This window comes from Nipponia nippon, unplaced genomic scaffold (assembly GCF_047370975.1).
Source record: "Nipponia nippon isolate SJK-2023a ecotype South Korea unplaced genomic scaffold, ASM4737097v1 scaffold_8, whole genome shotgun sequence".
Classification (NCBI taxonomy): domain Eukaryota; kingdom Metazoa; phylum Chordata; class Aves; order Pelecaniformes; family Threskiornithidae; genus Nipponia; species Nipponia nippon.
This window is the reverse complement of record NW_028262402.1, coordinates 37,149,328-37,160,898: the sequence shown is the minus strand read 5'-3', so window position 1 is coordinate 37,160,898 and position 11,571 is coordinate 37,149,328.

Here is an 11,571-nt window from a genome sequence, read left to right as displayed (position 1 = left end):
CTTCAGCTTAAGCGGTGACTTCCTTTTTAAAAATCCCAGGAAATTACAGCCCCACATTTCCAGGTTCCCTCACACCATAAGAAAAGCCTGATGCAAGAGAAAAGTTAACAATGCAAAGTCAAACACTGAAAGGTTCATAAATGTTAGCATAACAGTAGGCAAAATTTTGAGTAGAAAAAAATGCATGCAACAATGTAATTAAACCTGGTATCATAATGCATAACTTCAAGCGGCCTGAACTAAGGCTGCTCCAGCAACCCCAGCTTTTAAATACTACGTTTCACAATGTTCATGTTTCTTTCTCAGCGGTTTCTGGACTGCGATGTATCCACTGTGAGCTTTGCTTGTGGCTGTATGGAAACCATCATTTTTTTAAAAACCTGATTTCAAAGACAACCTTGAAAAACATGGATTTTTAAAATACCCTAAATAATTTTTGTAGGGAAAAAAGCAAGTAGCAACAGACATTAATTTGCAAATTTTAAAGTTCCGTGAAGTCTGCCTGTTCCTAAAGTCAAGCAAAATGCTACAGTTACAGTGACCATGAAAAGGTACACTGATTAGTACTCACTTTGGAATTTCATAAAATAACCACAAAACCTTCTTCCTAGAAAACATACGTCTTAACTCCCAGTTCTTACGTTGAAAACCTAGTCTAGTCGCTGATACTTGGGAGCCGCAGCATTTCCAGTATGAGAACTTCTTCTGTGAACTCTTATTTAGCAAAAGTCTGCTAAGCTGATGAATGAAGCCACTATTGCTAAATCACACCAGAAGCTCCTCACAAATGTACCAGCATCTTCTCTCCTTTCTGCAGAGGTGAGCGTGCATGAAGGTCAGCAATTCAGCAAAGGGAGTCTGCTAAACTAAAAATGGGTGATTCTCTGTGACTCACGTCTTACACAGATTCACAGGCATATCTCCAGCTCTTTGGTTCCTACTGCTACTAAATTCAGGAAGTTTGCTTAACAATCCTTGTTTCCATCTGTGGGATTTGCTAGCCTGGTTGTAGGTCAACCTCTAACATGCAGAGATTCTACTAACACATAATAACATAATATTTCCCATTAAGTTACTCGGTGAAAAGAGAGAACCAGTTGATGGTATTAAGACTCAAAAACTCGACATTGCCACCATTGATGGATCTTAAAAAAACAGGTCATCCTGAAATACTTTGAAAGTTTCTAAAACAAGTGCAAGACCAAAGACCACAAGGTCACCATGTTGGAGTGTTACTACACTATTTTGTCATTTGTCACTGGTTTGGAAAGGCTTGTGGTAACAGCTGGGTAATTTCAGGCATGCAATGTGACTTCTTCAGGATAACCTTTTAATCTCATGAGCTTGATTTCTTGCAGTATAAAGTAGCTTAAAATAAAACAGAAAAGCAGACTTTCAATTATCAGATCAAACTGCAAGCTTCTCTAATGAGTGGCAACTTTTTTCTCTAAACTGTTAGGTGTATACAGAAGACACAATTTTGTGTTGCTTTAATGATAGTAAAATTCCCAAAAATAACTACAGGACGTATCTATTTTGCTTTCAAATACAATCTCAAATCCAGATTTTCCAGTTAGTAAAAAATTAGTGTCAGGGTCATTGGGAACTGAAAAAGCATGAAAACTAGAAAGCGTTCATGTAATCTCAGAAAAAGCAGATGAAAAAATCTTTAGTGAAAGACTTCAGCTCCTGGGACAAGGGACACTGATGAAGATGGTGCACAGATAATTTTCAGAAAAATAAAAATTGTTATTAGCAGATGCTAAGATTCTTCAGTGAGTGATAAACTTTAACATACAGCTCCTGTCCATTCCCCCAATGAGTAAGAGTTCATCTCATATCAGACACGAATCAATGTGTGGATTAATGATGTCGTGATCCCCAAAGTTAGAATATGCTGTAAGCTTCACCAAAGTTTTTCATTTTGGTAGTATAAGCACCACCGTATACTGAAAATCATGAACATTTATGGAAAAAAAAAAAAAAAAAGTTGTCATCTTTGGAGATGTAAGTGAAAATCAACACATTAAAATCTGCAGCTTTAGATACTCCAAAATTTAACCTGGCCTAGTAATTTGCATTGCCTGTCATACATACAGTGACTCACAGTAATTACAGACATATAGACAGAAAGAGACCCTATTTGTAAATAGGGTGCACATCAAAGATTAATATAAACTTTTGCAGCTGGTTTGTTCTTATCACTTGAACCCTTTTGGGACTCAGTTAAATGCACACTTTAATAATACTGTGGTTTCTAGAAAGATGGTCTACAGGATTATGTCTGCCACCAGCCCCTGTGAGCTGCCAGATAACTCCTTCAATTGACAGGGTGTGACCAGAGCCCCATATGGATGGCCCTTTTGTCATCCTTGCTTTACCATGCAATAGATTGTCTTCCCCTGTGCTCCACCTACACACTCTGACACTCTGGTAGTATGATGTAATTTAACACTATTCTGACCACAAAAAGGCAAAGAGAGATGCATTTTTACACTCCGCAATTAAAGAAAGGAATAGTTAGATATACTACAGTGGCATGGGGACGGGGCTTGACATACAGGGCTAAAAGCAAGAAAAGAAGGGAGCATGACAAACCTTCCCAAAAGGCATTTCAGATGTGAGAGTAATAAGGAGTTCTATCTTTTCTCCATAATATAACAGCAGGTAAAAGGTAGGGAAGAGAAATCAAGTAACATGTCAGACAAAATCCACTGCCTACACTGAGAATTAATTTGAAATTTTGATTAGGGGAAGAGGAGCAAGCAGAGTGTCCGGACACTGGCACCAGGTAGAATGCCACCCAAAGGCAAACAAACACAGCCCGGTGGGCTCTGCATATTTCTTCTCTGCAGTTTCAAGCCTGTATACAGCCAGCAGTCCATTCATTCCCTTTAACAAAAGCCACGATTCATGACTGTAACCTCCCCAAAGTCACTAACCCGGCTTGGCACAAGCACTTACAAGCACGATTAATTTTACAGTCGAAATGAGCAGAGTCCTTGCACAAAGGGGAGACGGGAGCTAGAAGTGCGGAAAGGCTTCCACCACCCTCCTGCCCAAATCCAGACACAAGAACAGGCGACGGCCTGCAGACAAGCCAACCCTTTGTCTGCTTTTGTTCCTAGAGCACACACCAGCTGCAAGCTGGAAAGGGACTCAGCGCATTCACATTCATCTGCTCAGCCAGGAGTCAGGCCAGGAGCACTCACTAATTCCTGGCTATTTAACAGCAGCACCAAGGCAATGAGAGAAAATCGAAAATCAGTGGTGGGCTTGAGTGTGCACTGGGTCTGTCTTTATAAAGGGAATGATAAAATAAATCAATTAAGCAGTGGATGTGCCAATCTGAGTTTCTAAGTCATAAGCTACATTTTCATGTGTTGTGGCTGATTTTAAATTTTTCAGTATTTCTGCTAATGGCTGCAGGCCTGCTCTAAAGTTCAAGTAGAGAGCCTTCATACCAGTACGAATAAAAGCAAATACATTGAATGTGTGAGTTAAATGTCAGGGTTGTTGTGATTTCTTTATCACAGGAGGGGGACATGGACAGATTCATCGTGACCCTCTACTATGGAGGATTGCATCACTGTGAGAAGATGAGAAAAGAAGTAGATGGGGAAGTAATGCTCTGGACACCATGTGCAAGTGGGGCAAGAATCCTTGACAGGCCATGGCCAACATGAGAAGGTAGGCAACAGAGCCATGCTTTAGCTTGCCACTGCCTTTCCATGATCCTATTTTCAGTAAAGGTTTATGGGAGAGACATCTTAGAAAATCTATATATATAGCATCAATGAAAAGCTTCTGGTACACTCCCATATAGAGAAGTCCCAAGCCACTTGGGCCATTCTCAGGATCTCCACAGAAATATCTCTGGTATCATATTTGAAACCTTTCCCAACTTACCCCATCCCTATTTCCCATGCACTAGACTCATCAAATCTAGGCCCAGGCTAGAAACCTAAAAAAGGATTTATTTTCCACACAGCATAGCTCAGTCAATACAGATTAGCACCTTTGAGAGACCGCTAAAGCCTAAACTGACATGAAGCCAGCTAAGCTGCTTAGGCTGTGGGTAAGCAAACACCACAAGGATTTTCCCATTGTGTTGTTGAGCAAACATAGAGGAAGAGCTGCTCAGGCAGGACCTTCCCTGTTGCTCCTATAATATTGTCTTGCCGGCAGTGTAAATCAAATCTCCAGCAGGCGGTTACCAAAAGGTTGCCCTGAACTGACTCACTCACAGCCTCACCAGCCATGGGCAATCCCCTGCTTGTGCCCTGGCTGGTAGCAGTGCTTACCTGCATCCAAGAAAAGGTCTGGCTGCTGTCTCCCATCTTTTTGCCACAGGACAGGGTCCCAGAATCTGAATTTAAAGCAGAAGAAACCAACGTAACTCCATACTTAGGTTAACTTTGCTGTGCAGAGGGAAGTGATGCTCAATACTCAGCCACAAAACTTTCTAAGTGTCTGTTGGAAGGGCAAGGTGACGTATTATGACCAAAAAGTTCATATCAGTGTTGTTTTCCATGGGAATTGCTCTGAGAGGCTGAAACTACAAGAAAGAGTTACACTAAGAAAATCCGTACGTAGAATTTCTATAGGTTTTGTATTTTCCTTTCATTACTACAGTTTCATTACTTTTTATTCTTTTATAATTTTATCAGTAATGACCTTAATGTTTGCTGCACTTAGAGTAACAATCTTCAAAATGTTCTGGGATAGACAACCTCAAGTGTAGAGTGTAAGCACGCTGTTTCCCTTAATAACAAAACATTGGTATTTTTCCCAGGGTATAGCAAACAGAAGCAGAGAATGACAAAATGCAGACTATAATCTCTTCATGGTTTGGATGCTCTGGTGCCCTGAGACTGTTAATGTCATTTTCTATGCTTTGGCATTTCTGCATCTTTGGTACCTTTCTTCGGAAGAAGCACTGATCTTCATTACCTGTTAGCCATAAAATCAGCCTCCCCAGAAGAGAACAACCGGTATCTGGTATCTTCTGCCCCTACGTATTTCCACAGTGTTCTGGTTAGGCTTAGTAAATGCTGCGTTTATGTGTCTTTGGCCCTCTTCTGTTGTTCTAATTGCAAATATTCAATGCTCAATATTGTTGATGTTTTGCTCCACTACAGTCAGTGAGAGTTTCACCATCAGTTACAAAAGGAGCCAAGTTACATATGTGATAATATACCAGGCCTAATTATACTCCTCAATCAGCTGTCATCTTTTATAATTATTTCTTAATCTCAGTTACATCATTTTTAACTACTTTGGGGTCATCATTTTGAGACTGATGACAATCACATTTATGTTTCTTTTGGTTCTTCAAATGACTCAGCCAATTTCCTAAGCAGCCTCCTTCCCCCCTACCCAGGTTTGATCCTATCAATACTTGGCTTCAATTCTGCTTTCCTGATTATAGCTCCAATATCGATGAGTATGCAGGCTATGCACTTTGGGCCTCAAGTGAAGTGGGCGCCCAGACTGAACCCTGGATCTCAGCGCATTGTCCCAGTTTGTACCTGATGAGTAGCCCTGGGGAGGAAACAGAAAGTGGGAGATATGACCTGTTAGCTGGCGTTTAGGCAAGTAGAGATGTTTAATTAGTGGATTTACTGCCAGACTCCCATTCTGCCTGCATGCACTGCACTGCCTCAGTAGCACAGGGGTGTCCAGGTTCCCTGTCCGATCTCCCTGCTCCCTGGTGAGCTCATCCCACACGACAGCACTTCCTGTGCTTCCACTTCTTTTTTGTCAAAGATTGTGCTTTTCCACTGATATGAGGAAAGCAGTTTTGATCTCAAATGGTTTCTTAATTTTCAAAGGACATAGGAAGACGGTAAAGGTTGCAAAGTGAATCAAAACAAAGTACAAGATGCCAGTGTTAACGTTAAGCCTGCAAACAGGTTACAAGGCAGACATCTCTGTCTTTGCCACAGAAAGCTTCCCCTTACACAAAGCTTGCTATATTATCCTGACAAATCACTCCTGTTCCAGCAAAGTACCTCTGGCACTAGCATAGTAAAACCTCTCCCTTATTTCTCTTACAAATTAAAGAAGCCACCTGGATGAAAACATAGTTTTGTCATTATAAAAGTGCTGGCACCAGGAGAGTCTGTAGCACAGGATCAGTCTGAGATAACATCGCCAAGACACATCAGTAGCATAAACTTGCCCCACAGTTATCTAATTCCCAATTTGGCTAGGAGACAGCCAAAAAATAGGGTCTCAGCATTAGCAGTTGTACCTGCAGGCCGCCTTATCAGGCTGTCTACTTTAATATCCACCAGCTGTTTTTATCACTTTCTGTGAACTGGAGCAGTGAAAAATTCCCAAGTATAAAGCTATCAGTTTAAAAAAAGAAAGATGACACAAATATAATGTCAGGTAATTAGTTATACTTTAGACGTAACTTTCTCTTTTGCTAGTGAAATTAGACTTCATGGAGCTCTTCCATACTCTATATTTATCTTTGTTTCATATTTTATGAGCTGTAGTAATCATTTTCTTCAAAACACTGCTCATAGGTGTATTGTCTTTGTCTTGCAAAAGCTGGTTCCTTTATAGCAATGGAAAGGAAAGAAATGTTTTCAGTACTAAACTACACTCTTGGGTATAATTATGCTCTGCTGTGCTTTTCAAATGTTGAAGTGATAAATCAAGTGAAGTGGAAAGATGTCGGTGAGATAGCCCACCTCCTTCAACAAATAGCTTGACTAGTAGGAGAGAAGGGAAGAGACCAGGCTAACAAGATGACATTCAATTACTTGCTGAACACTGACCACTTAAGAAAGGTACTTGACCACTGGATCTCTTCTCAGGAAAAAAAAAATAGTTTCTCTTATGTGCGCCTAGTTGGAACACACTGAAAAGGCGGCTTTCTTCAATGTGTACAAAATGACCTTTCACAACTTCATTCTGATGAGATACTGATGGTGGAGAGGAAGTCTTGTGAAAAAGCACTGCAAATGTTCTGGAAATGCCATTACCATGACCTCGTGGACACAGAATTGGATGGACAAGCAAGGACCTCAGTTTCCACAGAACTGAGAATCCAAAGCCCCAAAAGTTCAGTGCTATCTGACAAATTTTCAGTAAACTCCTCGGTGGCTATCTAGCTTTAAAATCTGCCTTAGTCATAACCTGTGAGACTTAAAAAATTAAATGTGATGCTAAAAACAGAGGGTAATAGGAAAGTTCTGGTTAATTATATATTTTCCCATATTGTTGGAATGCTTATTTAACAAAATGCCAATAGGCATTTTCAGGCCTACGATGACAGACTATGCAAGACCACTGATGGGCCATGGTGAACAAAGCCAAAGTGCCTGGGGAGGTATCACTGGCATTGCTCAGGATAGGTCTGGAAATCTCCTGTAGCACTTACAGATTGAATGCCAGCTCTCAAAGCAGATTCTCCCTGCCTCTACAGCTTTCAGCCTCCAGATTACCAAACTTATCCAGTGGCAGAGTAACTAAATTGTCCAGTCTCTGCAAATTGGCACAATAAAAATAGTGATCCAACGCCATGAAGAGACTCACTCGTATCGGTAAACTTGCTTCTCAGGACTGTACAATGTCTACAAACAGATTTAACTGAGTTTCTGTGAACTAGCATGGGCAGACTGGGCTAACCTTTTACAAGGAGTACCGTGAGTACTGAAGCAGTCTCCTGGGGATTACACAAATGGCAGGGCACCAAGGCTCCTGGGGTCCTTCTTTGATTCTTCCACTGTCATAATATGTGCCCTTGTCCCAATCTCTTAGGTCAACAAGTTTGACTAAAGGCAGGTACATAAATCCATATTTAGATGTTGACCTGCTTTCTGGAAGTGTTCAGTGTAATTCCCACTTTGATCACAGTACAGCAGGCCCTCTTCAGCCGAGGAGAGAAATCCATCCTCTCCCTAGCAGCTGGGGTTTCCTACAGGAAGAAGTAAATGTAATGAGATGATCAGCAGTAAAACGTCTATGCATTTTATATGTCAATATTATAGACCAATGTTGCGATCACTGGATTTTTTTACTATTGCAGATTAAAATGCAAGGGAGCATGCAGCATTACCCAAAATGGCAGGACAGTCTGGCAAGTGAACCTGGATAGAGAGTTCTCCCTGCTGCATCATCATTGTCTTATATTCAAGCCTGGGTAAACACTATCTTTATTCTTTTATAAACAAATTCTCTATGATTTTATTTGTAGTAAGACTACCAAAGGGAAAAGCGGAAGTTAGAAACTGATGCCATCAGATACCTGGAAAGGGTCAGGAATGCATAGACAAAGAAAGCTCCTAGTGCTGAGAAATGAAGAGGCAGGTAACAGGAAGTTTTCTCTAGGCTTGTGGTGCCTTTGGAGGGCAATGAAAGACATGCTTTCTCAGATGTGCTAATTTTGCATATTCATTATGTTTCAAACTGCATTTTCAGCAGCAGTTGCATGCTTTTTCCAAAAGTATCTTACTTCTGGAAATGAAACATGAATGACAAACTGACATCTTAATGAAAATTACCTGCATTTGTTTATACTTACAAGGTTTTTAAAGTACTGTTACAGAGAGTTTAAAGACTTGCCAAAACAAGCAGACAGACACTTGTGCAAAGAGTCTGAGGCAAATGGCTTGTGAGTGAAACATCTTCATGAATGTTTTTAAATTCACAACTTAAGTAAACATCTTCTGTGGCTCCACAGCAAAAACACTGGACTGGCATGCAAAGAATTCATTTGTAGAAGCCCAAACTGGCCAATACGTGAAATCAGCAGCTGTGGAAATTAGACTAACGCACATCTTGGTTTTCCTGAGTTGCCACATACCTCTCCAAAGTCACTTAAGATTTTCAAAAGCTTTTAGGAATTTTGGCTAGATGGATCTCGATGTGTCGTACCTTGGATACCTTGAAGGACACATTAGGCTGATGTTCAAGGTGTGGCTTACAGGAACTTTGCCAAATCATCTTCTTTAAAGGATATGTCATTCTGGGTACGCACCACACCACTAGCTTCTTCTGTAGAAGTAGTGTGAGTTACAGCAGTAATACAATGGGATACAATGGAGACATTTTAGCTTTCTGGAGTGCTTGCAAATCTAGTGTTACCTATAACTTTGGTGTTAACAGTTAATGAAACTCTACTAATGAGTACCTATGTGGTTACAAAGAAGTGCCTATTGCATCACCTTAAAACCACAATAGGTGCTACCATGCCATTTCACATACATGCATACGCTACAGCACATTGAAGTACTATAACTGCATCTTCCACATGCCACAGAACATTTTAAAAATCCAGAATAATAAGCAGGATGTCTGAACAGTGTCAGCATTTTAGTTAAAAAGGCTGCATGTATGCTTTCAGTTTCACCAAGCAACTTTTATACCAGTGCATTCTGACGGTGATATGCTTTATACAATATAGACCAAATTATCAGTTGGTCCTTACTGTCCCAGAAAAGCATTTTAAGACAAAAAGTCCTAGATTTGCAGAGACAAATTATGTGCGTACTGATCACTTTTCATCCAGTTTTGCAGGCATGTATGTATTTGTGGACATCATTTTTAGATGCCTGAGAATTGAACCAAAGCTCAAACAAACTTTTAAGTTCCCAATACTGAAGTAGTCTCTCCTCGGTGTAAAGATGTAAACAAAAGTAAGGGTGTCTTGATGAGAAAATCAGCCCCTACTCTGTTACTTCTCTTAAAACATTCATTGTTTCTATTTAAATGTATGCCCATCTAAAATGTCTGAGCATTTTTTTGTGTTTATTTAGTTAGTTTATTTTGAGAGCACACAAATATTGGTTTTAAATTATTTATTTTCCTTTGAAGTCAAATTGTATGTAGTAGTTTACTTTGTGTAACAATTACTATTTGCTTTGGTCTACAAATTACATGGATTATTACGTACCCATATCTAGCTCTGAGATCCAAATAAAACTATAAATAACACACAACACACAATGTAAGTAATGTTATAAAAGAATATAGTAATACAAATAACTCTTAGAATTGGGGGCTATCAATAGTTTATCCCACAAAAGGTATCTTTCACTCTCAGTGAAAAGTTAGCAAAATTCCTACCCCTCAGTTAAGCACTGTTGAAAACATAAGCAGGCAGCAAATTTTCAAAGACCGAAGCTGAGTAATGCTTCACATGATCTATAGTCTTCTGAAGTTAGCAAGACTCTTTCTTATTCCTGTTACTGGGGAACATTTTCATCCTGATACGCAAGTTTCAGCTATGCCTTTAAAACTCCAGCTTTTTAAATGCTGCACGTTACTCATAAAATAAATTTGGCTTCTATACACCCAACACCCTGGAAATCCGTTCATTACAACTTTGCTTGTATTGCATGAGTCTCCATATGGCAGCAGATATAAAGCTTTTTCCTTTCTATTTCATTGATCCGGTCTTAGCTCCAAGGCATAAGAATTCCTGGGGCTCTTTTGTGTGAAGGATCTAAGGAGGTTAAAAGGGTAAATTTCTTTTATGGTTCCACCAATTCACATTCACAATTTTCATTTTCTGAGGAAATTTACTATAGGTTGGTTTTGACTCAATACTATGGTACTCATGGGGTTCCCACAAAACAGCACATGAAACTGTTGGGGTATAGGGAATGGAGATTAGAAGTTATTTTTCTGAGCAAATTGATGAATTATTCCCAGCTCTTCCCAGCATCAGAGAAAACAAAAATAGTATTGTCCTCAAAACTCCTGTGAGGAGAGAGTTAAAGTTGTGTTGTTTGCGGGGTTTTTTTCTTCCTTAAACTGAATGAGGACATTCATAGACCATTATCAGTGGTGTCCTGCCAAATATTTACATCTCTGTGGCAAGCAAATTATAAACCAAATATCCAAACTAGCTCAAAAGAATCCCACTCTGAAAAGATGTGAAAGGTGAAAGGTGACCTGCTCCAAATGAAATTCTTCCCTTATTGCAGGATTTTTTTTTATGTCACACAGAAATCTGAATAATTGCTGTGCCCTAAAGAAATTATCTTTCATATCAGAAAGATATGAATAAAATAAAATAAATAAAATAAAATAAAATAAAATAAAATAAAATAAAATAAAATAAAATAAAATAAAATAAAGTTAAAGTATTGGTCAAAAAGGATTAGTTTATATTTACATCAGACACAAAGAACTGTATTAAGACAAGGCAAACTTTGTCCACAAGTAGAGCTGGGTAGCCTAGCAGGGTCTGTACAGCTACACAGACACAAAGAACTTGGCTACCACCAACTGCATTACGCGAATCAGCACATTACTCTGCTGCATTGAACAAACAGGCACTGCAGATCCACCTGCTTTCGTAATGCAGCAGTCTGCCCACCTCAGCCCTCTTACCTCGTTATCTATCAACACTACAGCCACGACATCCACTTCTAAATACTTGCCTCCTTTGTGAAAAATGAAAACATATTTGTTGATTCTCCAGGACTGAGATCTCATCCCGTTTCAGGCTTTCTATATCAGGATGCATGGCCACACCACACCACAAGTACAGTCTGATCTTTGCCCAGGAGATGCCCAAAAATACAGAGAAATCTGACAAGGAAAATG